Source organism: Myotis myotis, unplaced genomic scaffold (genome assembly GCF_014108235.1).
Source record: "Myotis myotis isolate mMyoMyo1 unplaced genomic scaffold, mMyoMyo1.p scaffold_m19_p_14, whole genome shotgun sequence".
NCBI classification, from domain to species: domain Eukaryota; kingdom Metazoa; phylum Chordata; class Mammalia; order Chiroptera; family Vespertilionidae; genus Myotis; species Myotis myotis.
The window spans coordinates 6,976,578-6,993,598 of record NW_023416318.1 but is presented as its reverse complement, the minus strand read 5'-3'; positions in this window follow the sequence as shown (position 1 = coordinate 6,993,598).

Here is a 17,021-nt window from a genome sequence, read left to right as displayed (position 1 = left end):
GAGCATTGACCTATGAACTAGGAGGTCATGGTTTGATTCCTGGTCAGGGCACATGCCAGGGTTGCTTGGCTTGTCTGCATCTCCAGTTGGGGGCGTGCAGGAGGCAGCCGATCAATGATTCTCGCTTTGATGTTTCTATCTCTCTCTCCCTCTCCCTTCCTTTCTGAAATCAATAAAAATATATTTTTCAAAAGAGTAAGTATTCAAGAAAACAGCAAAAAATCTTCATTAGTTTTCTGTATTATTCAAAACCATCACAAAACTTGTCCATTTTCAAGGGGAAGGTGATACAAATTCTTTTTCTCTTTGGTAGGTGTTTAAAAAATTATGAACATGTTTTTCAAGTACCACAGAGAGTACATGTAACACCTAGTGAGCAGGTGGTGAACTCCAGGTCTGTAAGAACAGGCCTCTCCCAAGCCAAGCATTTGTCCATTTCAATGTAATCAAGTGAGATCAAGAGATAAAGTGAGACATCTAGATGAAAACATCACTTGGTAGTAAGTCTAGTTTCCTTGGAGCATTTTCCTCATTAAGATTTTTTAAAATTCCCCAACAATAGTGCCAGCTGTAGAAGTAACACAGCTTTGCATAATCAAGTCGTATCTTTGTTAACCAGAATAACATATTGCACATTCAATACACATGCTCTGAATCAAAGAGTAATTTATTAAAACTTTTTAACATAAAAGGTCTCAAAATATTTGATTCTCTTTATCAATGTCTAGTTCCTATGTTTCCCAGTTGTGCATTTGATTGCCTGGTTCCTTTCAATCCATGAAAGAGGCAGCATTGAAATCATTCCTTTGTATTTTCTCCCTTTGTGATTAATGGCAATTTAATTTAGTACACAGCCACTATAAGTAATAGAATTTAATTCCACACTAAATTTTTACATGGCAAAGGTGAAATAACAGAAGCCCCTCTTTGTGGGAGAGCAATGTCAAGCGAGTGAATAATTTCTCTGCAGTAAAAAAATAACTCAGCAATGAATATTTGTCTCTGCTTGTCAGAGGCAGGCATGTAAGGCATTCAGGCATAATTAACAAACTTGTAGGTTCCTACCCATTGTGCACTGACTGCCCCCTCAGTCTCTATCTGCCTGATAAAAAAGAACAATGGCTTCAGCCTGACCTCTGTTATTTCCCTTGCTTAACTCCCATGCATATAATTATCTGCACTGAAGGTTTTTCTTGAGACACTGATGTTTTTTCTTATAGAGAAAGCATATGACAGTCAATTTGTTTTGTTTTTCTGCTTATAAATATAATGGTTCCTTATTTGCACCCAGTTATACCTCATTATATTTAACCTTTGATTATTTATTCTTCAGAATTGGGTCACTAGATTGAGAGGTGTCATTTACTTCATGGGAGACACAAATTCCATTCACCTAGTAAAAACGTAATTAAGACTACATGGAATCTGAGGGAAATATGATATAAAACCATGAGATAAAAGAATGCAAAATATTTCCTATTATGATGGCAATTGTGTGAAATATGTATGAGTGTGGGTAAATAGGCAAATTTGAAAAGAGTTTTCAGGAACATAGCTATTAAAATGATGGACACCAATAGCATGACTCACAATTCACAGATAAGAACAAAATTGCACAGACCATTGATAGGATTTTTCATAATATCACAGCACTGTATTAAGAATAAGGACAACTCACAATGAATATTTTATTTTAGTGGTTCTTGATTGACTCATGAGGGACATGACACCATTTTGAAAATGGAAAACCGAAGAACGAAATCCAATTTATGATTAATGTCAATTTTTTGTGGTGTTGTGATAAGGTCATTGAGGATGGCATATCTGCACAACAAATTAACTTTTCCACCCCATGTTATTCTTACTGGGAGTGGAGAAAAGTATAGGGAGCAACTGTGCATGTCAGTATAAACAGAAAGGATGAAGGAGGCAGTATGAACACAGGAGACAAACAAGAGAGGTACTTTAAAATAGGGATTTATGAACAACTACATCCTTCTTTTAAACAAACACTGTGCTTTGGAATCAGAACATTAGTGGGAATTATGAGTAATGGTACCCTTTCTTACTCAGTAATAGCAATTGAGGGCGGGGGGGAGAGTAAAGTTTCTACAGAAATGCTTTTGACTCAACAGAAGATATAACTAGTCAAGGACAGAAGTGGAGAATAGCAGGGATCTATGGCCTCTAGTCTCTTGCTCATTTCGCTTTATCATTCTTGCTTCTACATTGGAGCCATTCCAATATCACATCTACAGGAAACAGACAATGACAAAATAAGTAGATAATTCTTGAATACAAATGATTCTGTACACACACACACACACACACACACACACACACACTGGAGAGAGAGAGAGAGAGAGAGAGAGAGAGAGAGAGAGAGAGAGAGATACATTTTTTTAATTAAATCTTTCATATTTTCTACTTAAGGTGCTCTTGTACATTCCATAGTAAATGTATTTTGCATTTTTCAAAGAGAAATACTGTGGCTAGATATATATACTTTATCTAAAGAATCGTTCTAAGCAGGGGCTCAGTTATGTTTGTTTTGCATCAACAGCATCTAGTATATATTCCGCTATATAGATGTTCAAGGCACAATAGCTACATTAAAAAATGACAAATTTCCTAGTATTTCCACAGATACATCAAATACTACTAAGTGCACAATAAATTACAAAAACAAATCGCCACTGCAGGCAGAGCCTATGGCATGTGTCTGGGCAAGTTTTAGTGTCAGGTGGCACTTACCATCACCCTTCATCTTTCCTGTTTTCGTCAAATGCTTTGTAATGGCTCATCCCCCCCGGATGAAATAGACTCAGGCACTGTCCAGCCAAATTATATAGGGAGTATGGGCATACTAATTATCTATTGCTGTAAGACAAGTGACCTCAGAATCAATTACCTCAGCTTGACACAATAAATATTTATTTTCTCACACATACTCTGAGAATTAAGAATCTAAGAGGGGCCTGGCTAGGTGATTCAAAATCAGGATCTCTCATGGTTGGGCAGAGCTGCTACCATTCTACGGTTTGACAAATGGGAAGCATTTGCTTTCAAGATAGAAACCCGCATGGCCATTAGCTTGAGGCCTCCGTGCCTTACCATACAGGGCTCTTGTTGGGTGTTCCTCTCCATTGGGTTGCTTGCGTGTCCTCAATACACAGCAGCTGGTAGCTAATTCCAGAAAGAAAATGAAGAGGAAGATATAATGTCTTCATATTGGACATTACACATTCTCTCTTCTGCCATATTGTTTGTCAAGACTGAGTTACTAATCATAGCCTACATTTAAGGGGAGGGAAAATACAGTCCATGTTTTGAAGAAAACAGTTACCAAAAATCTGCAGACATATTTTTAAATAACCAAAGTAAGATCACAAGTTTTTTCAACTTGTGTTGTAAAATATGTGCATATGTATATATACACGCATTATTATGTTGAGGTTTTTTGAAGATCATTTGCATATTGTGAAAGGTAGTTGGAAATCTAAATGTAACTGTGCTGCCCCACGTCAGAAAGGATGCCAAGCATATAAAAATGGGTACAGAGGAGGATGAGGAGAGCTTTGGCAGTAAGAGGAAGAGAGGAGTGCATATTAATGGGCATAATAATAAATGCGCATGCAATTGCACACATTAGCTTATCTGCTTCCACTCCTTCCCCATGTCCTGGCAACTGGGTTTTGATGAGAATAAGTGGCCACTGCATACCTATCATCACCCTCCAATTCACAGACACCAGAAAGAAACAACAAAATACAAAATCTCTTTTCCATGATTGCTAACTACTGACTGTCTGTCTTCATGATGGATGCTATGTCCTTGCACCCTGTTCCATAGACTGATGGCATGTCAGCATGGCACCTACCACCCACATCTGTTGTGAGCTGCGAGCTTGCCAACAACTATCATAAATATAGGAGGACCTCTACCTGGAACATATTTAGAATACACACAGTTGACAAGGATGAATTTCACGTTTGAAAATGCCCTGTGAAACCCTAAACAAACACAGAAGTAACAGGTACAATCACCTGAGCACACGGCTGCTTCTTAATGCTTTGTTTTTATGAGATGTCTCCAGAAAACCAGGCAACTAGCGTCACCAAGTTTAAAACGTGATTCTGGGAATCTATGCAGATACAGGCACTGTAAGATCAACCTTGGCAAATATGCACATTTTAAGTTAGTTGTGAATATCCTCCCAGTGTTCCCTGACAGGAGTGAGGGAGTGAAATGTTTTCAGCATTTCCATTTCACTGCTAAAACTTTGTTATTTACCATAGGGGTCCAGACTGCTGCTGAGTTTTATTCCATAATTAGAGATGTGTGAGGCAGAAACGAAAAAAAGCAAAGCCAAGTCTCTCTCTCTCTCTCTCTCTCTCTCTCTCTCTCTCTCTCTCTCTCTCTCTCTCTTGAATACTTCTTGTGATGGGAAGTTCACCAAATTAAGGATCTCACCCTTTATCAACTATTAAAGTTCATGGCCAGAATTCAAGACTACCACAAAATACTTATAACTGCTTCTGTCAACCTACAGGAAATGATACAGTTCTAAGTGAGATTAATCTTATTTTATTTTCTCCCCTGTGCCATGATTGTTCATGACTGATATGTGCACAAGTGACTCTTGCATCTTCTGCTGCCCTGTGCATTTGGTTGGGTTGCGGAGTCCTTCCCAGCCTGCCACCTATAATCAGTCTGTAGAGGGCTGTGGTATTATGACTGTGGAATTTGTGTCTATAATAACTTGTTACTGAAGAACTGGGAACTCTGAATTCAACATAATACCCAGAGTAAAATCTCAGGGCTGGAAAATAGTTAAGGTTGTAATCTAATTAGTTTTTATTTTGTGGAATGCAGATGTTTTGGCTGGTTTTTACCGCATAGTAGTGAAGTTGTGTGACTTTGAAAAGTTAATTAACCTTGCTGCACCTAAAGTCCTCATCTATAAATTACTTACCTCATGAGGTTGATGTGAGGATTAAGTGCAATAATGTCTCTAAATTGCTTATCTTGGTCCTTAATGCATAGTAGCACTCAGTAAATAGTGTGAGGTATAATTATTGTTTATTATTTTACATTATTCAATATACTAGAGATTAGGGTACAGAGAGAAATGAAATGGCTAAAGAATGACATTTAATCATATGGTCAATTTTCATAGCATTGAGGAATCTTAAATAAATCACTCCCAAGATTGATGGAATGTCAACACATTTGTGCATATTCTAAAACTAAATGCAGTGTGACTCCAATGTTGAACCATGGACAGTTAAAGTCTGAAAAATGTTTGTTACTGGTCTGCAATGAAGTAACTATGAAACAGATTGATTGTTAGAAGTGTATATATCCACCTGACCTTACTATGTCATTTAAGTATGTGAGCAGTGGACCTGTTATACAGAGTATTTTGTAAAGGTATCAATCTGCCATAGATTGGGAAATAAATACAAACTGATCCTTCACCACAGAAACTTGAGAAGTATTGCTTCGGAATAGATCCAAGCATTGGCAAGGCCTTTCTCAAAGTGAAGACAAAGACTGGTACTGTTATAATGGGTTCAGAATATATATATGCTAAAATAGTAATAAAATCTCTAATCTTAATTTAACTTCATTTTCTCAAAATTTTGAAGAAGGTAGCATCAAGGGGCAACTGTTATAAGAATTCAACATGTCAAAGGCAATTACAGAAATCAATAATCTAACAGTCAAGCAAGAGATGAATAATCAGTTACTGTGTTCAGGTTTTGTCAAAGTATGGGCCAAAAATTCATCTAAAAATCACAAGTGCCAGAATATGAATGGAGCTGGCTACCCATACAAAACCCTTCTAAGTCAGGGACTACTTGTTCTTTACCATTTCCAAGATCTAGTTTTTAAGTTAAGAGTCCTGCATCTACAAATAGAGAAGAGAAGAAACACCTGGTTAATTGGGAAGTGAATTGGCAAGGATCTAGTAAATTCCTAAAAATGTTCTGTTTGATGTTGCTGGATGCTAAAGTGCTGGGAGTATGAGTGAAACTTTTGCACCACTCTGCCGCTAAGATGTTTCCCACAAAAATGTGCACTTCACCTCAGCAAGTCAGAAATCAATTTTCTCTTGGATCTCTAACACATGCAATTTTTCAGTTCTTATAACTCTTTTTAGATAGAATTTGATGGTCAATGCACCTTGTTCTTTCCAAGCACTAAATTAAAACTCATTTGTTCTATGTTCAAAGCTACGATTTGAATGTTTTAGTAAGGAAAGTAGATATGAAAATTATGAATTAGGCAGTATACATTGATTGAAACCATCAGTCATGGAGTTCTTATTTAGAGGATTCAGATAGAGGTCATCCAATGTCTTCTCTGAAATGAAGTCCTATGGGAACTAAATCTCCAGCCCTATAGCTAATCCTATATTCATTATTTTTTAAAAGACATTTTTTATTCGACTTCTCATCAACCCCTCCAATCATCAACATATTTAAAATGAAACTTGCCATTCACACAAACTTTCTCCCCTCCTGATTTTCTCATTTGTGAAAGTAAAGTCACTTTCTTCCAGATATCAAGGTTGGCAGTCTCTGATAGATCTGTTTATCTCTTTTGTCCTCACTACCCATGTCTCACTCATCACTAAATCTGTCCATTGGATATATAACTCGTTCCATCCTTTTCCAACAATGCCTGCCACAGCAACTCTAGTTAAGCCTTTGAATTCTGTAGACTCTGGCCTATTTCCTGGAGTAAATTTCCTTGGCTTCTGCTGCCTCTATATAATAAGACCCAATCTCGGTGCATTTTATATGGTGAATAAATTTTGTGAATGTTAAGATGATGGTTGGTCTTTGAGAGCTCTGTAAGATGAGCCCGTTAATAACTAATATTAAGGGCTTCAGTTTCCTGCAGATGTTAAATTCTCAATACTAATGTCTCAGAGAAGATGGAAAAGGAAACTGAGAAGGTGGGCGATATGCAGTCGAGTATCACTTCCTGATCCTCTGGAGCTCTTACTGTCTCTTGGGGTTTTCTGTCCTTTGAGGGAGGCAACTAGATCACGAGAGCCCTTTGGTGTGGTGGGAAAATGTAAGGTTTAACATGGAAGTAGGTAAGGAGAAGGCCCTTGTAATAAAACACAACCTGAAGAGAATTAGAGCAATCTTGTAAACCAAAACATGTAGATTTTTAAGGATTCTTTGTGTTCACTTTTCTTGTATTAAATTCTTATACTGAGTAAAATTGGGTGTTAGGTTGGAAAAAATGAGCTTGTGCCATTGGCTGTGTCTATAAATACTAGTAGCAGCTGTCAGAGAAGTGGTGCTCCCTGGAGGCCAGCCCTGAGTAGCAGGTGCAATCTTCTCATGGGAAGAAAGCTTTGAAATCTACTGGGAATTTCTTTCATTTCTGGCCCTAGAAAATATACATTTTAATTTCACTAATCCAGTCAATTTCCTTCACACATGCCTCCATACAAAAATTAATAGCTTCTAATTACCTAGAATAGTAATTTTTAAACTGAGTTTTATGAAGTCATAGAGTACCATAGTGTGATTTAGGGCCATTTTTCAAAGTCTAAGGAGCCAGGACTCCGCTCCGTACCTTAATTCTGCTGCAATCTCTCTCTCTCTCTCTCTCTCTCTCTCTCTCTCTCTCTCTCTCTCTCTCTCTTCCCACTCTCTCTCCTTTTCTCCCTTCTTCTGTCCTCTCTGATAATTTGTGGTTCTGCATAAACTTTCTTTTGAAATAGGCTTTTGTAACTACCAAAAAGAAAAGAAAACTTTGAAAATCATTTACCAAGAGAGTAACAACCAAATTCTTTAGGCATTCATGACTATAAATAATCAGAGCTAAATACAGGAGTGGGCAAATATAAGGTTACAGTTGTTCATATGGAAAAATATTATATAGTAATACAAGAATAATTTTTTTCTTACTCACAACTATAAACCTACTTTTTCGCACCCCAGTATTTCTGACATATTTTACTTGTTATCTCTTTTAGTGGCAGAATACTATTATTCACACATCCTATAAAACCCTATGTAAATTGTGCTTTTCATTGCTGCCATATCACAATTTTTATTTCCTGCCTTTGTTCACATTACACTTTTACTTGATATGTTCTATCCTTCAAATATATTTTAACCTTCCTTATTCTTCCCTCTACCCAATGTGACCATCTTGTTTGTTCCTCTGTAAGTTTCTCTTGCCATTTTTCATGTACTTTCTTGCTTTTTGCATTAAATAGGGTGTTACATAAAAGCATCTTGTAATCCGTGAATCATTATCAAGATTACTTTTTTTCTTTTTAACTTTAATTATTGCCAACTCTGGACTTTCAATTGTTACATATGTCTGATCCCCCTTTTATTTGGTGTATTTATCTTGGAAGCAAATACATCTTCCAATATTTACACTGTGGTAGTCAAGCTTTGACTTTCAACCTTCATGAATGTACATCCATAATAAATGTTTCATTTATTTACCTGAAGTCTGTCATCTTTATCAGAGGTTATAACTACATCAAATTGTGTTTATGAGGCCTAAAATAAAGACGTATGGTACAGGTGACCTTCATTAATATTTAGAATAGAGGCATTATTAAAATATAACATCCAAGTGGATACTGTTGGGTGTCTTTTATCAGTGCTACATAGGAAGTATCTCTCTGCTATTCAACAAAATAGTTTTCAGTTCTGATTTATGCAGGAGATGGTTCTTCTCAAGCACATCCTTCATACAGGAAATAGTAACACTAAACCCATTGAACGAACAATGTTATTACCACAAAGACCTTAGATATAAAATATCCTGATTGAGATCATTACATAGCAGCTCATGGATTTAGACTTGAAGTTAAGCAAGCAAGGCCTAAAAGTCCTGTGCTTGGCAATGAGGGCTCTGAGGTAAGAGCCCAATGTCCCAGAACAGACATATGAAACAAAGTGTTGAAAATGTATAAGAGGACTTCCCATCTTTGGAAGAAGAACCCCTTTTTCAAAAGAATATTTTCTAATAAAATGTTCCCTTCTCCACTTACTAAAGATTATCTCTAATTCTTGCGAGGAATAACAGACACTGAATCTTCTATATATTTTTATTGGAAGCTGTAAATAACTTTAAATAGTAAATGGTATAATTATAGGTATATTTATAGCCATAATTAAAGTCACAGTTATAATTGCCATCTATTTATAATTATGATTAAATTTATGATAATAGTTACATTTATAGTTCTTGTTAAACTTCGAATACCATGCCAGAAGGATCTGTAATTTTAACCATGGAAGCCCCAGCATGGAGATCAGCACCTAGAGCATAATAACTTATGCACAAATATATGTTAAATACAACAGTAGCTAGCTTCACCAAATGTGAACGTAATTATTGTCATTATAAAGTTGTGTCATTCTCTAAAATAAAAGGTCACTCTTGAGGCATTTAGAAAATATTGCTGCCAGAACAAAATGAATTCTCATGGACTATTTTAGTCCTAAGGTCTAGTGCTCCAGATGTACACAGCCAGCAAAAAAAGTAAATAAATAATTTGGTCTTATCAAATCTATCGCTGTTGATAAGCTGCATTCTATCCTAAAATTTGATATTTTTATACCACTTTCATGTGTCAGGAATCATTAAAAACAGTTACATGAACAAATCACAACTAATTATCTATAATAATAAAAGCATAATATGCTAATTAGACCAGACATCCTTCCGGGTGTCCTTCCGGACGACCTTCTGGATGAAGCCGGGGCTGCAAGGGAAGCTTGGTCCCGGTTTGCCAGAGGGAAGCCGGTGCCGGCAGCTGGGGGAAGGAAGGCCTAATCTTGCATGATTGTCATGCATCGGTCCTCTAGTAGTAATATAAACACATATCATTTATTTATATGTATGTATTATGATGTCTTGATGTGTGACAATCAGAGGAACAATCCTAGGTGCAGATTTGTGATGTTTATATACTTAATGTGTTTATAGATATTTCTATGTCCACCATCAGTCCTTGGACAGAGTAGAAATTTTGCTCAGTAATATTCCAAAGTCCTGGGCTAGGTAAAAAGGCACAAGACTCCTAAGGACAATCCTACAGCAGGATGCCTTTTTTCGGTATCTGGGGTATCATCCTAACACATTTCTAAACTATTTACAAGGTCATTTGATCTAACACAGGGTAACATGTTGGAGAGAGATGCTGTGAATCCAGGGACTTAAGAGGCTCCAAAATCAGAGAGAACAAATTCAACAATGTTTAGGAAAAAAAAAAAATAGAAAGATCTGGTAAAGGAGAAGGAAAATGCCCTGAACCAAAAGTTTCTTTATTATCCTGCCATCTTCCTCAGCATCAATAGAAAGATTTAACTTTCTCTTACCCCCGCACATTCCAAACTTTCCAGGACTCCCTGGCGTTTCAAACATATGTCTCCCTACTATCCAGTATCCTTCCATCTCATTCATAAATAGTCTTATTTAATTTATTTAGCAGGGATGAACTCACTCCACAAACTTGTTGGAAATGTTACTGAAATCAAATAAATCTGACACTAACTTTAGCCTATTAGAACAATGGGTTGTCTATACTCAGTAACCTTTAGGGGGCACTTTATTCTGTAAGACATGATGTTTATGCCACAGTTGCTACTTATATCTTTCTTGCCTACCATGGCATTGTCTGCGTATCTTTCTTGTTTAAGGAGTTGTGCCTCTTCCATAATGAGCTTGAGCACAAAATTATGACCTGCTCAGGGATGTATCACAAAACTTATTTACCCTTCCAAGTCCTTGCCTCCTCACCAGGGTCCTGGATCGGGCATGTAGTCCTCTTTGCTCACAGAATTTGAAGATCGCAGTTCCCACCCAGGCTCAGAAATAGCCAACTATTATATTTCTGTTTCTGTCTGTTTCCTTCCCCTCATAAGCATGATCCCTGTGCCCTGTCAGCCCCGCCCACTCCACAGGCAAGGGTGCCAAAAGGGTTCATCTATCTTCTTGATAGAAAGGGAAGAGAACTGTAAGAGAAAAATACATACACATTAATATTTCAGTAAATTATCTTCCCTCATTGCAATTTATCTTACGGATAGGTAGAATTGTTATTCCTCACCTTTCCTGGCAAAGAGGCAGTAAGGAGTCCTAAGAAAATGCAAGATTATTTTACCTGAACTTATTCATGAGAAGAAGAAAAATGCATTTTTCTGGAATTTCATCTCCATCACAAAAGCTTTAACCAAGAGGAAAAATGGACAATTTGATAATCCAAGTGATTCAGCCTTTACATTTTAGTTCTTCATTGATTCCAGGTAGGAATATTACTTAGGATACTTAGTAAGAATGATAAAAAGGGGAAGAGACCATACTCAAAAACTCTTTACTCTTTATCCATGTCCCTCTATTTCTATATTATGTCTTTACTTAATTAACATTTGGTTTTATAATATCAATATTATTTTTAAAGTTTTGTGTATATTACTTTTTGTCTCTAAATTTTTGTTGATGAAATTGCTAAAGGAAAAAAAAGGAAGGACTTTCCTATTTTTGAGAGTAGCTTAACATGTGCAGTGTTGTAAATTTTATTACTAGAACAACTAATAAAAGCATGTTAAGCAACCTGGTGTTTTAATTGGGATATAGCTATAATAAGTGTCTCTATGCATTTGTGAATATTGAATATCTCTAGTTAACCAAATTATATTTAATTTCATCCTGGGCTGGAGCTGTGGTTTGGCAACCTCTCCAATGACAATGACAAACTAGAGGAACACAGCCAGCTACAAAATTGCCACTTACTAAACTCCTTGTCAATTCATTTCTGTGTTCTTTGAAAAGAGTGATTTCATAGCCTTTTCTCTATAGTCCTAATGCCCTTTGTAAGATAAATCCCCTCCTAAATGGCCACATCTGCTTTCTTTTGGCCCACAAAATGCTTAGTCAATGAAATAAGCCACCACAGCTACTTTCCCCACTTGACATTAAATCAAACTTTGTGGCAAAGGAACATTGAAGACCAAATTGTGTATGCTATTCATAAAACTTGCATTACTTCCAAAGTCATTTTATTTACCAAAGGTCTTTAAGAGCAATTACTTTCTTATTTATTTTTTTATTCATTCAACCAACACTTATCAAATGCTTACTACATGCCAGGCATCATGCTAAGTGTTGTAGATACAAAGATTAATAAGTCCCAGTTCCTGTACTCAAAGAGTTTATAGTCTATTATGAGAGACAAATATAACCAAAGAATGATAAATACAGCGTAATTAAAAGGATGAGGGTAGAAGGTGGCAGTGGGAAGAATAAAGCAGTGAGATTAACTCTGCAAGGGCCTGAGGATATCAGGAACTGTTTTACAGATGAAGATCCTTTCAAGGATGGTCTGAAGGATACTTTTTTTTTTTTAAGGCAGATTACAAGTGGGGAGAAAATGTTGGAATGAAAAGTCACATATTAGAAATACAGAGTTGTAAATACTTCTGATGGAACGGGAGGGAAAATGTAACTTGAAAGTGTTCATGAATAGGTTGGAGAGATGAGCAGGAGAAGGGCATCCTTATATGTAACACCAAGGATTTTGAACACTGGCCTAGAAGAGATTAAAAAATTATTGGAGGATTTAATTTGAGGTGGGAGGTTTAATATAACCTAATTTGTATTTTTAAAAGATTATTTTCATGGCAGAGTTAAAGTTGTGACCAACCCTGGCCAATGTGGCTCAGTTGGTTCGGCACTGTCTCATGCACTGAAGGATTGCCCATTGGATTCCTGGAAGGGACACCTAACTGGGCTGTGGGGTCAGGCGTGCAGGAGGCAGTCAATTGTTGCTGAGCTCTCACATTATTTTCCTTTCTCTTTCTCCCTCTCCCTTTCTCTCTCTCTAAAAATCAATTGGAAAATATATATTTTTTTAAGTTGTGACCAACTCTAGTCTCAGTGATCAAAATCAAAATCTTAGATAAAGTGGGGGTCTTTCTAGGGGTTTTTTTTGTTATGTTTATATGAAATTCAATATTTTTATCCACTCTTCTTTAATATACTCTTCTGTAAATTCTACAAACCAAGATTTCTTAGTTCTAACCCTACATCATACCATGCAATTTATTTCTCACTTTCATTTAATGGTTCTTCTAATAATAAAGATAATAACAAGACCTTAATAAAAAAATAATAATGGGAATATTAAATAACAGGATGAACAAGTAACAAGAGGTTATTGGTTATCTTTATGAAAATTTAGTAAATAATTGGTAGAAGTTTATTACATTATATCTAGAAGTAATTGCAAGTATTAAAATAAAATCTGCAAGAATGTTGATCTTCGCCTTTTAAAAATATTTCAACTTTCACAATTGGCATATATATATATTATATATATATATATATATATATATATATATATATATATATATATATAATATATATATATTTATAGCTAATATGCTAACTGTCCGACCATCCAAGTGGTTGCTATGATGCACACTGACCACCAGGGAGAAGACGAATGCTCAACGCAGGACGCGCACTGGCCATTTACAGAGAAATGGCACCAGGAACCTGGCATCTACAAAGCAACACTCAGCTTTCCCCACGTAGGACACAGGCCACCCTACCACCCCAGAGTGACATCCCACCAAATCACAGCTAATGCTGCTGAGACCCCATGGTGCAAAATGTGGCCCACAGCCCAACCCAGCCCTGAAACAGTTGCTGTAGTTGCCGGGTAATGACGCCTCGTAGCCATGTCCAGCTTCCTCTCCCTAGCTACAACTAGCCTCCTTGCAATTTTTTCAGCCCAAGAACACAACTTGTTTTATAGCCAGTTGCAAACATTTCACACATTAACCAAATGTCTGTGGAGCATTCCCCTGCCTCATTTCATTTGATACTCACAGAAGTCCTGGAATAGGTAGATAAGAGACTCGATGGAATCCTATTTTCTTTTCATTACCTGAAAAATGGAAGTTTAGAAAGCTTAGAAAATTGACCTGACTGAAAAGAAGAAATGGTGGACCTTGAAAATGACTTCAGGTTTTCTCACTGCACAGAATATAGTCAAAAATTCCTACAGTTAAATATTTTACCCTTTGTTCTCCCTGCATGATCTACAATAATAATCTGCTTCATATTGATGTTTATTGCTGTATTGCTGACAATTACCTGAAAGAGAAGTTGGGGTGCTTCACTGGGCTGGAAAAAGTTTAGCTAAATCAGAAAGCAGGTTTAATTAAGCTAATATATATATATATATATATATATATATATATATATATATATATATATGTATGTATGTATATATACACACACACACACACACACAATCTCACTGGTGCCAATTGCACGTATGTGTTTCTATCTGTCATTGTTGATAGTGAATTTGGTTGACACTTCTATTATAGAGAAAGGGTGAATAGCAATATTAAAATATTTATTCTAATTAATTTCCCTTCAAAGTGCACGAATTTGTGCACTGGGCCACTTGTAGATTATAAAACATTAAAAAGAGTCATTTAGTTATATGTATTCAAATTTATATTTCATGGGACATTTATTTCTTTTGCATTACAAACAAATATATAATTCAGAGAAGAAATTACAGGCTCTATACTTTGTATTTTATCTGTTGCATGTGACCTTTAAGAACATAATTTATGTACAACTGAAAAACATTAGGTTCTGTAATTAGAGCAGAAATATATTGTTTTCCTCAGGTAATCTTAAAAGCATTAATGCTTATAGAAGGTGATTATGACTATCTAATGCACATTTCATCCAAATAAACAATATTTGACCTTATATAATAGTTTACCCAAAACTGCTCTATGAATTTTATGAGAACAAAAAAAATTTTTAAAAATAATTAAACAGCCCTGGCCAGTGTTGCTAAAGTGGTTAGAGCATCAGCCTACAGACCATAGGGTCACATTGTTTGATTCCTGGTAAAGGGCATGTACTCAGGTTGCAGGTTAGATCCCCCCGCAATGTCAATCTCATATCACTGTTTCCCTCTCTCTCTCTCCTCTCTCTCTCTCCTCTCTCTCTCTCTCTCTCTCTCTCTCTCTCTCTCTCTCTCTCTCTTCCTCTCTCTCTCTTCTCTCTCTCTCTCTCTCTTCCTCTCTCTCTCTCTTTCTCTCTCTCCCTCCCCTCCCCCTTCCATTCTCTTTACAAATCAATGGGAAAATGTCCTCAGATGAGAATTAACAAAATAAACCAAAAAAGTTAAGCATTAAATTAGACTGCAACTCTGATTTTAATAAATGTATGTAAAAAGATAAAAATAGTATTGAAATTTTTATAATGTTCACTAAACATTCTTATTCTAATTTAAAGTGAAGGTATCAAGAAATGGATAAATTCTTATATGATAAAATATGGCCAAAGTATAAATTATTTTCTTATCTGGCATTTTAAATTTTAGTCTCTATTGAATCTTTACCAATTATCTCATTAAACTTTCATGAACATTAGAACTTATAAAAAAGAAAGAAAGTAAAGGCCAAACAAAATTGTTAAACTTTATAACAATAATAAAATATTAAATTAACAAACTGCATCTGAATTCAAATTACCACTGATGAAAATGTTTATAATTAAATATTTAATCAATAAAATCTATTAAGATAAACACCCTAATTAAAATGTTTAGTCATACAATAATCAATTCTAAAAACAAACTTTTGCATGCCCCAAAATCAAACCTTTAGTTTGCATATGTCCAAATTCATCAAATTTTATACATTAAATATGTACAGTTCTTTATATATTAATTATACCTCAACAGAACTGTTTAAAAAAATTCAGACATTCAGTTGCTTAGCCACATTTCAAGTACTCTGTGGTTTAGTAGCTATCTTGTTAGGAATAACAGAGCTAGAAGAACCCAGTATCTTCACTGCTGAGTAAAGCCACAAGGCATAAGGCATTTTATTTATTTATATTATTTATTTATTTATTTATTTATTTATTTATTTATTTATTTATTTATTTATTTATTGTTTAAAGTATTAGACATGTCTCCTTTTTCCCCCATTGACCTCTCCCTAGCCACTCCAATCCCCCAGGACATGTACTCACCCCCCTCTACTGTCTGTGTCCATTGTTTATGCTTATATGCATGCATACAAGTCCTTTGGTTGATCTCTTACTCCCCCCCTCCCCTTTCTCTCTGAAGTTTGATGGTCTCTTTGTTGCTTCTCTGTATCTGAATCTATTTTGTTCATCAGTTAATGTTCTTCATTATATTCCACATATGAGTGAGATCATATGATATTTTTCTTTCTCCCACTGGCTTATTTCGCTTAGCATAATGCTCTCCAGGTTCATCCATTCTGTTGCAAATGGTAAGAGTTCTTTCTTTTTTACAGCAGTGTAGTATTCCATTGTATAGATATACCACAGTTTTTTAATCCACTCATCTGTTGATGGGCACTTAGGCTGTTTCCAAATCTTAGCTATTGTAAATTGTGCTGCTGTGAACATAGGGGTGTATATATCCTTTCTGATTGCTGTTTCTGATTTCTCAGGATATATTCCTAGAAGTGGGATCACTAGATCAAATGGGAGTGCCATTTTTAATTTCCATTGGTGGGTTAAGTTAAAAAAAAAAAAAAAAACAAATTGAAAATTGGGAAAAATGTAGACTACAGTTGAAATGGGAATTATAGTCAAGAAACATTATTACAGGAAAAACTAAACTCCCTTCCACTCCCCAAACTTGTTATTTTAGCTCTTTTATTCCCTTTTGTCTCTGACTGCTGTATACTTCTTACCTGGAAGTGGATATTTAGCCTGCCCATATTTTCTAAACAGGATCTATATCTGACTTTGTTATGCCTTTTACCTAAAAGCATATATAAAGGTATTTCTCTAGGAAAGTAGAACCTTTATTTAATTTAATATACTTGACAAACCTGTGAGGTGGGATATAAGGAAATGGTAGCACAGTGAGATTAAGCAGCTAGAAAGCACCAGATCTAGAAATCAAATCCTGTCTCCCCAGCACTTAACCATGCTGAACTTGACTC